This window comes from Larimichthys crocea, chromosome II, assembly GCF_000972845.2.
Source record: "Larimichthys crocea isolate SSNF chromosome II, L_crocea_2.0, whole genome shotgun sequence".
Classification (NCBI taxonomy): Eukaryota; Metazoa; Chordata; class Actinopteri; family Sciaenidae; genus Larimichthys; species Larimichthys crocea.
In genome coordinates this window covers 3,178,083-3,187,331 of record NC_040012.1, presented here as the reverse complement: position 1 = coordinate 3,187,331, position 9,249 = coordinate 3,178,083, and positions in this window count along the sequence as shown.

Below are 9,249 nucleotides of genomic sequence, written 5' to 3'. Positions count from 1 at the left end.
GAGGCACCGGGAGAACAGTATGGAGACAGTATGGGATGTGACAGGATTTATTCCCAGACCTCATTTGTTTGCTGCTCATGTTAACATCAGCTGGTGCGGGGAATTATTTGACACCGAGCCAAAGCCTCAGCTCTGTCAGACACAAACATCCCCCTCTCTCTCTCTCTCTCTCTCTCTCTCTCTCTCTCTCTCTTCCTCCCTGTTTTTATAATTTGAATTTTGAAAGTAGGTGTCACTTCTTTTGGATGTGTCAGCCCTTCGGTTAAATGAAGTGAGCCCGGAGTCGGACAGGTAACACATTTATCAGGATTCTAGACAGTCGTAAGCTACTTAGTTCTGTGCTTAACGTCTAATTTTTTTGAAAAGAAAACGACCATTTTGTGTCAAACGTTTGACAGACTGAGAAATATTTCAGCCCGTCTCAGACTCAGGTGTTAAAATTGAGTTACAGCTCAGAGCTGCAAGCGTTGCATCATGTTGAGAACATTAATACAAGTGCGGAAGCATCTAAAGGTGGATATCTACCTCAGACCTCCCGGAAAATTAGTTTGTGGTTTGAGGGATAGCTTTTGCGTGCTTGTCTGCACCTTTCACTGTCAGTGTGTGTGTGTAAAGGAAAGAGCGAGTCATATAATTCAGATATCATTATAAAATACTTTATTTTTGCCTTCATGAATACTTCTTTGTTGATGGCTGAGTATAATTATTCGTGATGTTCTGATTACTAATTAAAAATATAAATATATTTCTCTGTTTGAGTCCCTTCTTGGTGCATGGACATGTCGCTATAAGCACTAAATAAAATGAAAGAACCGCATCCCTGTGGTTAAAAAAAAACTTCTTCATGACGCACGTGCACTGAGAATATCAAAGAGAGCGAGCCCGGACATCAGTCATGAGCCAATAACATAGGTGGATAAACCCGGGTCAAAGGTTGCAGGAAGCAGAGGTCCAATCATAATCCTCTCATAAATATACACCCCCGATGATGGACGCATACCTCAGTGCAGTCCTGACATCTGTGTGGGGTCACTGCGGGAGGGGAGGAGGGCTGTTTATGTGAACGCACATTGTTCGTTAATTAATTTCATTTCAAATCTATGTAGATATAGACAAAAACATTTTAAACAATATTATCCTCAATTTTCCAACACACTAAATAAATTATTTGCATGATTTGCAGCATTGATAGCATTTTTGATGAGAATAAACTTGCCAAGACTTCGAAAAATTCCTGGTAAACACTGGGAAAACTTTCTCTTTGCTTGATTTCTTCATAATTAAACCATTTTTTTTTGCTATTTACCACTGCATCAGTTATAATAATCATATTTTAGTTCCAGGAAGAAATAAATGTTTCGGTAAATGTGCAACATCTGCAGCTTTTGATTGAGTGGAGTCTGTTGCAAACCTTTGATTTTCCCACAGAAATCCTGCGTAGAACATCTTTGACTATTACTTTGTACTTTCAGCACACTACATGTTAATTAACACTTGGGTTAAAAGTTTACAACCCTCGTGAAGTGCCACCCAGTGTCAGTATCCAGCTCGCTCCTCTGGCCTGTCTGCACATTCATCCATCATGTTATCATGTGCCGACCGTGGATAAGGCAGCTTTTGGCCAAAGCTGATCCTGTCATCGCCACAGGGTTGGGGTCCAAGATAACCGCCGTGTGGTCCAGCTGTTACCAGCACTCAGCGTGCCCACAATGGCCTGCTTGTGTTCGGAGCGGAGTGGGAGAGCTCCGCTCGCAACGTTTAAGCCCTTCCTCGAGACCTGCGATTGCGTCAGCGGTGCACAGCTGTGCTGCAGAGAGCTGACAGGTTTGAGGGGTAGAGTGGGTCTGAAGTGTGTATTTGTGTTTCCACAGTACACGTCAAACATTTTCACGAGTGTTGTCAGGAGCATTGCTGCTTTCACAGTGTGAGATCACCGTCCTGATCCTTTCTGTCCCATTCTCAATCATGTTGTACGATATTTTCATCATTCCTCTTGCAGCACTGGAAGCACAACAAAGTGGCAAAACACGACTTCAAAGAAAAAGTCAAGAGATGGAGAGAAATCGCTGCCGCCCTCAAACAACATGGTGAGCAAAATGTCAATATCGGATCAATAATCGGATCAATAATGCAACTGGCAAACATCCCGCCATCTCTACATCTTCTTATGTGTGTGTGTGTGTAACTGAGAGATCATTAACACTGCTGCAACGTAACAATAGCGTATTCTGATTTTCATATATGCAGAGGCTTTGACAATAAAGTTTAGGTTCAGATTGATTAGAATATAATTACACCAGTTGGGCGCATGTACACATTAACTGTGTTGTTCCAGGACACTTCAACATGTGAACAGGAGTATAGTAGGTGGGGATCAAACCATTGGAGCCCTTTGCTGTGCTTTTTGGAGAAGCTGTGTGGATTGATGATGGACTGTAGTCATCTGCCACAGGATTGTGCAGCGATGTGTGTGAGGGGTTGTTTGCTTGCGCTGAACATATCCGCTATGAAACAATCTTCTCAGTACCAGTGCTCCGTCACTCTCATTCACTGTCTATGCACACTCGCTCTCGCTCTTAAACCATCAGACACAAACCAGAGCAAACTTCTTCATGTCTCTATTTTGTATTTGAGTGTCAGTGACTGACTGTGGAGCAGTTTGACTGTTCTGACTTTTCCCCTGCAGCCTGCACCGCCACTAAAATGCAGCAACCCCCCCGCTCAAATTAATGAAATGTTTTCCAGCACCAGATTTGGTTTGAATCTGACCTCATATGTTAGACACTTGGGCTTCTTGACATGGTAGACCAAATGAGATCTCACTCATCAATGACATTGTAAACCTTCAACACTCGGAAACTTGCTCCAAATTATGTGCAAATCCAAATATTGGAGTTACAAGTGAGTTGTTGAGTAAAGTGAATGAGTGAATTTAAGCGAATACAAGATGTATTGGTATGGAGCATGTGTGTGTGTGTGTGTGTGTGTGTGTGTGTGTGTGTGTGTGCAACACTGCATGTCCTTTAGTCCTGCAAACATAATCACATGTTATTTTCTATCTTGCAGGACACACAAAGCACGAACAGCATGAAGTGTGTGTGTTCTGAGTATTTGGGCATAAGACTGATGGGGGCACAACTGGCAACATCAAAACTGTGTCAGGCAAGGGACAATTTGATTTGAGCGAGCCGGAGAGATACCAGAACCCGATTCACCTCGTTTCTAAATAGGAACAACCGAGTTAAACACATCTCTGTCTCTCTCTCTCGCAGCAATTTGACGTTAACTTTCTGATTTCACACCGACCAATTTAGCAGCAGAAACGGGGAGTTTGCCTCCGGACATGGCGGCGAGATGAAATGGACAGATATTCCTAAGTGGATAACAAACCGACGCCATGTCTAATCAAACCTTCACTTGGTGTTAAAACAGAAAAAGGAAAAAAAAAAAAACTTGCGAACCGTGACATTTGAACAAATGGGTTAATTACTTTTTAAAAAGCCGGCACTTAAACACATTTGTTTCTTTATAAGTGCGAGTCGTCAAGTTCCCGTCAAGGGTTGCTGGGGCCATAAGATTCACTCTAAATGTAAATAAGTGTTTTAAACGGCACGCTTGTTAGAGTGGGAGATAAACCGGGTCGCCTTTTCTCCACGGGGTCAAGTCCCTAATTAACCCAAAATGGCTTCGTCATTTTCTCATTCGCTTATTGCAGAGAATTCAGCGCTGTGACACAGTCAGTCTGCTCTGCTTCTTCCCCCCCTCCTCCCATGGCTGATGTATGACAGATAGTGCTGAATATAAGGTGGTGTGCAGATAAAACTGCTCATTAAGAGTTTAAAGTAAAACAACCTGATCTGAGATAAGGGGTTTGGAAATCTCCGTCCCGGTATTTAGCGGGATTGGAGGACAACAGGAACGATGGGATGGAGCGAGACTGAAGGTCACGAAGAAGGACTGGTGGACCAGAATTGTGAGGAAGAGCTGATAGGTGGAGTGGTTGAGGAAACACATGATTCAGATCTACGATAGTGGAGGTACAGTGAAGTACAGTTTCTTTGCCTTAACCTGCTGAGACACCATTCCTCCACCTGTGGGGAACAATCTAAAATTGCATCGGACAAGCGGTGGCACCATCGAAGTTGAAATTCCGATTGACCGCCAAGATAAGAAAAAATGGGAAGGACTGATAAGGTGGAGTAGATTGTGTAATGTCCTGCTATACTCCTGTGCATGCGTTTAACCTTCATTCAGCCGTGAGAGGAAGTATGTGGAAAGACACGGGAAGTCAGGGAGGAGATGAACTGAGGGAAAACAGCAGCAGAAAGAAAAGCACCGACGCCGAAGGCTCAGTTAGATTCTGGATCACACGAATACTTGTTAGTGCAATACATAAACAATATTTCAGTCAGGAAAGACAGCACAAGTGAACAAGAATGCAGCCTTCATGAAAAGATCACCATGCTGTCAAACCCTTTTCAATAGCAGACAGCACTTTGACACAGATGCTGGAGGAGGGGCGTGGAATGCAATGGGAGCAGATACTACACAGGTATGTTGGTGATTTAGCTCAAACCTGGATTGTAGAAGTCCCTTGAGGAACTGTTACTAGCAGCTCAGCCTTGGACTGGATATAAGATAAGATAATACTTTATTGATCCCACAACGGGGAAATTCACTTATTACAGCAGCAAAAAAATAGAAACCAAGGAGGGAAAACACAAGTGTACATATTTACAAAAAGTACTAAAGTAGAATGTGCAGATTTAAGAATGTGCAGATTTGCAAAACAAGTAATAAGGTAGAACATAAGCGAAACAAAACAAAACAAACAGGAACAAAAAAATAGCAATAGGACATGAACAGGAGACTACAACATGATCAGGTTAATCTCTACTATGAATCTCTACTTCCTCTGGCCACAAACAACGTCTTGCTGCAAGAAATACAACAACTTTCAAAAACATAAAGTGGAAATCAGTTACAACTAATCTGGGCTGTAAAGAAAGGAATGAAAAACATTTTTAAACCAGCTCTGTCTCAACCAGGATTGAACATATTGTGAACTAAGTTTTTGTCAAGTGGTCAAACTATTTTCTCCACACCTTTGGGATGGTTGCATTTCACAATTTCATGGATCAACAATACATCAATCATGCCCGTTTTGCAGAAACTAGCCAGGTGCATGAGACAATACAGAGGGTCTCACCCAAATCCAATTGCACCTGTTTAAGGTGTTTTACTAGAGACCGGCTGAATAAGGGTTCATTTAGTTAAGGTAGACTTGTGTCCTATGAAAATCTAAAATGCTCTCACTCAATTCATTGCAAAGCATTTCAGTTATGTGGCACCACCCAGGTTTGAATGTTATTGTTCTCTTTTGCTCCAGACGCTCACAGATTAACAGCAGAAATACTCCACAGTTCACTTCCTAAGTGCAGCTCAGTCCTTATTCGCCTATAAAAGAGAGGAGGGGAGGAGGTGGAGGAGGAGGAGGGAGGCAGGGCCGCCTGCAGGGACGTCTTACAAGGTCCAAGAAACCTTGCGTCTCCGCCCTCAGTTCATCCCTCTGATGGGAAGTCCTGCTGAGAAGCCACTGACCCTGAACAGAGCAGAGAGCGAGGGAAGAGAGCGAGATGTGGAAACTGAAGAAGAGTGAGGACGTTTCTGTCTTTGCTTTACATTTTTCTACATTACAGATATTGTATTTCCACTTTAATCTTCTATATTATTGCAAAATAACAATGTGAGGAGACTGGTTTGGCATGCTCAGTCCATTAGTTTATTGCAGTCATCACTCTGGATTCAAACATTACAGGCTATGACATGACACACTGCCTTCCTGACTCTTCTTTAACGAGTTGATATTCAGTATCCTTCCTCATTACAAGTATTTATGTATTTCAGCAATGTAACTGGTGCCTTAATATAATCAACAGTGTGTAGGAGTACGTCACGAAGAGCAGTGACGAATTATAGCAGCAGCAGTTCTGTAATTCCCTCTCTCACACACACACACACACACACACAGAGTCACACTCGTGTGTGTGATGAGCTGTTCGGTGGACTTTTCTCTCCGCGGGGTTCCCCTCTCCCTCGGCTCTGAGCCGGCACACGCAGAGCGCTGACAGCAACACGCTGATGTCTGTGTCACGGCTTCCTTCCTTCTGCTTCCCGCGTCATCCCGTCAGCAGCAGACCTCCTACATGCCCCCGAGGTCTCTGTCAATGTGTGTTCTTGTGTTTTTTTTTTCATTATGCATTTGATTTATGTTGTAATGCATGATGCAGAAACAGTGACAACTGTTGCCTGCCCTTTAGGTAACTTGGAAGTTATCCATTCTTTTTCTGATGGCCCACCTCGTCCATGTTTTTGCAAAACTGTAACACAAACAAAACAACAACCACAACTCATGATCCTTTTTTAAACTCTACATCTTGTCTTTACTCAAGTATATTTTTATATTTGTAACTTTGTTGTCGCTCCGCTCTGAATGCGAGGATTGAGTGTGGCGGGAGATGCAGATGTTAAGCTGACAGCTGCTTGGTAAGAAAAATAAGCGCCACCTGTCGTTTGACCACAGTGTGATGATGACGGAGCAAAGCCCAGAACAAGAGGCAGCTTCCAGCCACAATCCACGACCACATCTGGCCACACTCTTTGTACCAAAGTCTGAGAAAGACAGCAGTTACATGAAGTGCTTGCTGTTCCTCTGGAAAATCACCAACTTTTCAAAACTCTTCTAAACTTCGCGAGCACTTTGAAGAGAGTTGCACAGCAGGTAAAAATGTAGTTAGCCACCATCATCAGGATTCAATGCAAAGATAAAGAAACATCTTCTGTCATGTACATAGTGGAGGCACACACCGTATGACTTTACATGCAATTAACAAGGTAAACAAACAAATGCAGACGGACATATCAGCCCTCAGGTGACCATGCACCCCTGCTTCCAGGTGGATGTGGTTTTAACATCTGTTTAAAGAAGGATATCCACCGTGAGAGATTGGGATTTCACGCTCAGCTGCACTAAATCCTTTCAAAGATGCTGCAGCTCCGGCTCGCTTCCCCACAGAGATGACATGGCTTCAGCGTCTACGCAGCGAGGTCGTTTCTCTGAGCAGGGCCCGAGGCTCCACCTCTCAGACGAGACGAGGAAACACACTTAACCACATGTGGACTGAGTCTCTGAGGTGTGTGTGGATGGGGAAAGAGACTTCACCTTGTTGATTGTATGTGTGTGTATGTATGCATGAATATAGTTCTGCTTATGGAGTGAGATATTGTGTTTATATGTTTGTCTTGTACCTGGGTTTATGGGTATATAAAGTATTTCAGATTATTATATTTTGTACTTGAAAGCATCTTGACCCTGCTGGATTTCAAGAGGGATTCTGGGTAATGAAGTCAACTTTTAAACTCTGACACGCATGGCAGGAACAAATCATACAGCCTGTAGGATTTTCTATGTCATTAACAAATATGTAGCTCTTTAAAGGGATAGTTTGGGTATTTCTGAAGTGGGGTTGTATCCATATTCAGTGTGTTACGGTCAGGAAACCCAAACAGAGCTATGAACTGCTGTGGAAAAACTCATTTTCATCATCCACTTCCATATGCCTACACATAAGCTGAACTTCACTGTGTGCTCTGTTGTGTTCCTGCAGCAGAGCCACAAAACACAAGCATGCACTAGCCTTGAAATGTAGAGATGTGCCGTTTGATTTCAGTCTGATCTGATCTGCTTCTCCAAACTGAGGTAGCACACTGACACCTGAGCTGTCACTTTAAAGAGTCCATTACCTACTGGGAAATCTTTACTCAAACTTTGCTTTGAATGACCATTTGTGTCTAATATGAAATGTGTGAAGTTGCTTATTGGACCACGATGTCCACATTTAACGGAGATCACAGACAAACTTTCCCCTTTTTGCAGATTAATGTGAAAACATCCTGTGAAAAATAAATCATTTTGGAGGGGGACTTTACTTTAACTGGACTGAAAGAAACCATACTCCAACCATTTTATTTCCAGAACATCTTTAATGCATCCACCTCTTGCTGCCGTGGTGCACGCAGAGTCGATTGTGCAGCTCGCTGCAGCTGGCTCGTCGTCATGCGTCGTGTAATCTCCTCGTCTGTGTTCGCTGATTTTAAAAAACTGTGGCTAACTTCCCTAATCAGTTAATGGACTAATAATCCCCAATTGTTGCTGCTCCTCCTCCTCCTCCCTCAGCTGCATTCAGTCCGGCCCTTTTCAATGCAAACGAGCCGTAAACAAACAGGAGAATTAGCCAGACAGCACAATACACATTAAAAGCCACACACACACTGCTTCTGTATGTGTGCTAAAGGTTAGTACAAAGATATATACTGTCCTGTTTATGTCTGTGTGTGTGCCTGATAATTGGTTACTTAATCAATTTGTAAAGACAGCTAACAACAGCCTCATTCAGTCTCAGCTAATGGTGCGTTCTGATTTATTCCACGCTGGAATAACTCCACTCCAGGGTCAACACAACAAGCCTTAAGAGGGAAAACTCTATAATTCAATTCAGCATCATTCTCTTTAAAGAAGACAACCGGCCTCCAGCCACACAAATCACAGGTTTACAAAGGAAAAGCAATTAAAACACAAATCTGTTTTGCTGACACACGTTTTAAACTTTGCGTTCCCGTGCAACTTCAGCAGCTGTGGATGACGGGGGAGGGTCTGTGTGTGTATATACGTGTGTGTGTGTGTGTAGCATGTAAATTAAAGGGATGAAACTGTAACTGACATGCAGTCAGGAGGATGTGCTGCATGTGAATTTAAATGGAGTTAGGCGATATGCAAGAGAGGAAAGAAGCTGAATCAACGACACTGAGACGCTTTGTGCTGGGACGCCCTGCGGGTTCATCTTCTTCCTCTGTGGTGGCTTTATGTGTGCAGCAGTGAGGAAAAGGAAAAGGTGACATCATGAAGAGAACTGGAGACACAGCTCAGCTCGGTCCTATGAGAGCTGCTCAGTGGCACATGAAGTAAAGAGTTACCTGGATTTTCCACATTTGCATGTGTGCTGTGTGGCCCAGTGAGCAACCAGTCTGAGTCAGTCTAGATCCGTTTCTGATAGAGCTGCTTTACATGATGTAAACTTATGGAAAAGCATCATGTGACATGTGTTTCTGTCTCTCTGTCCTGTGTGTGTGTGTGTGTGTGTGTGTTGCTGGGCGTGGCCTCCACTTTTCCATCTCACCTGCCTGATCACC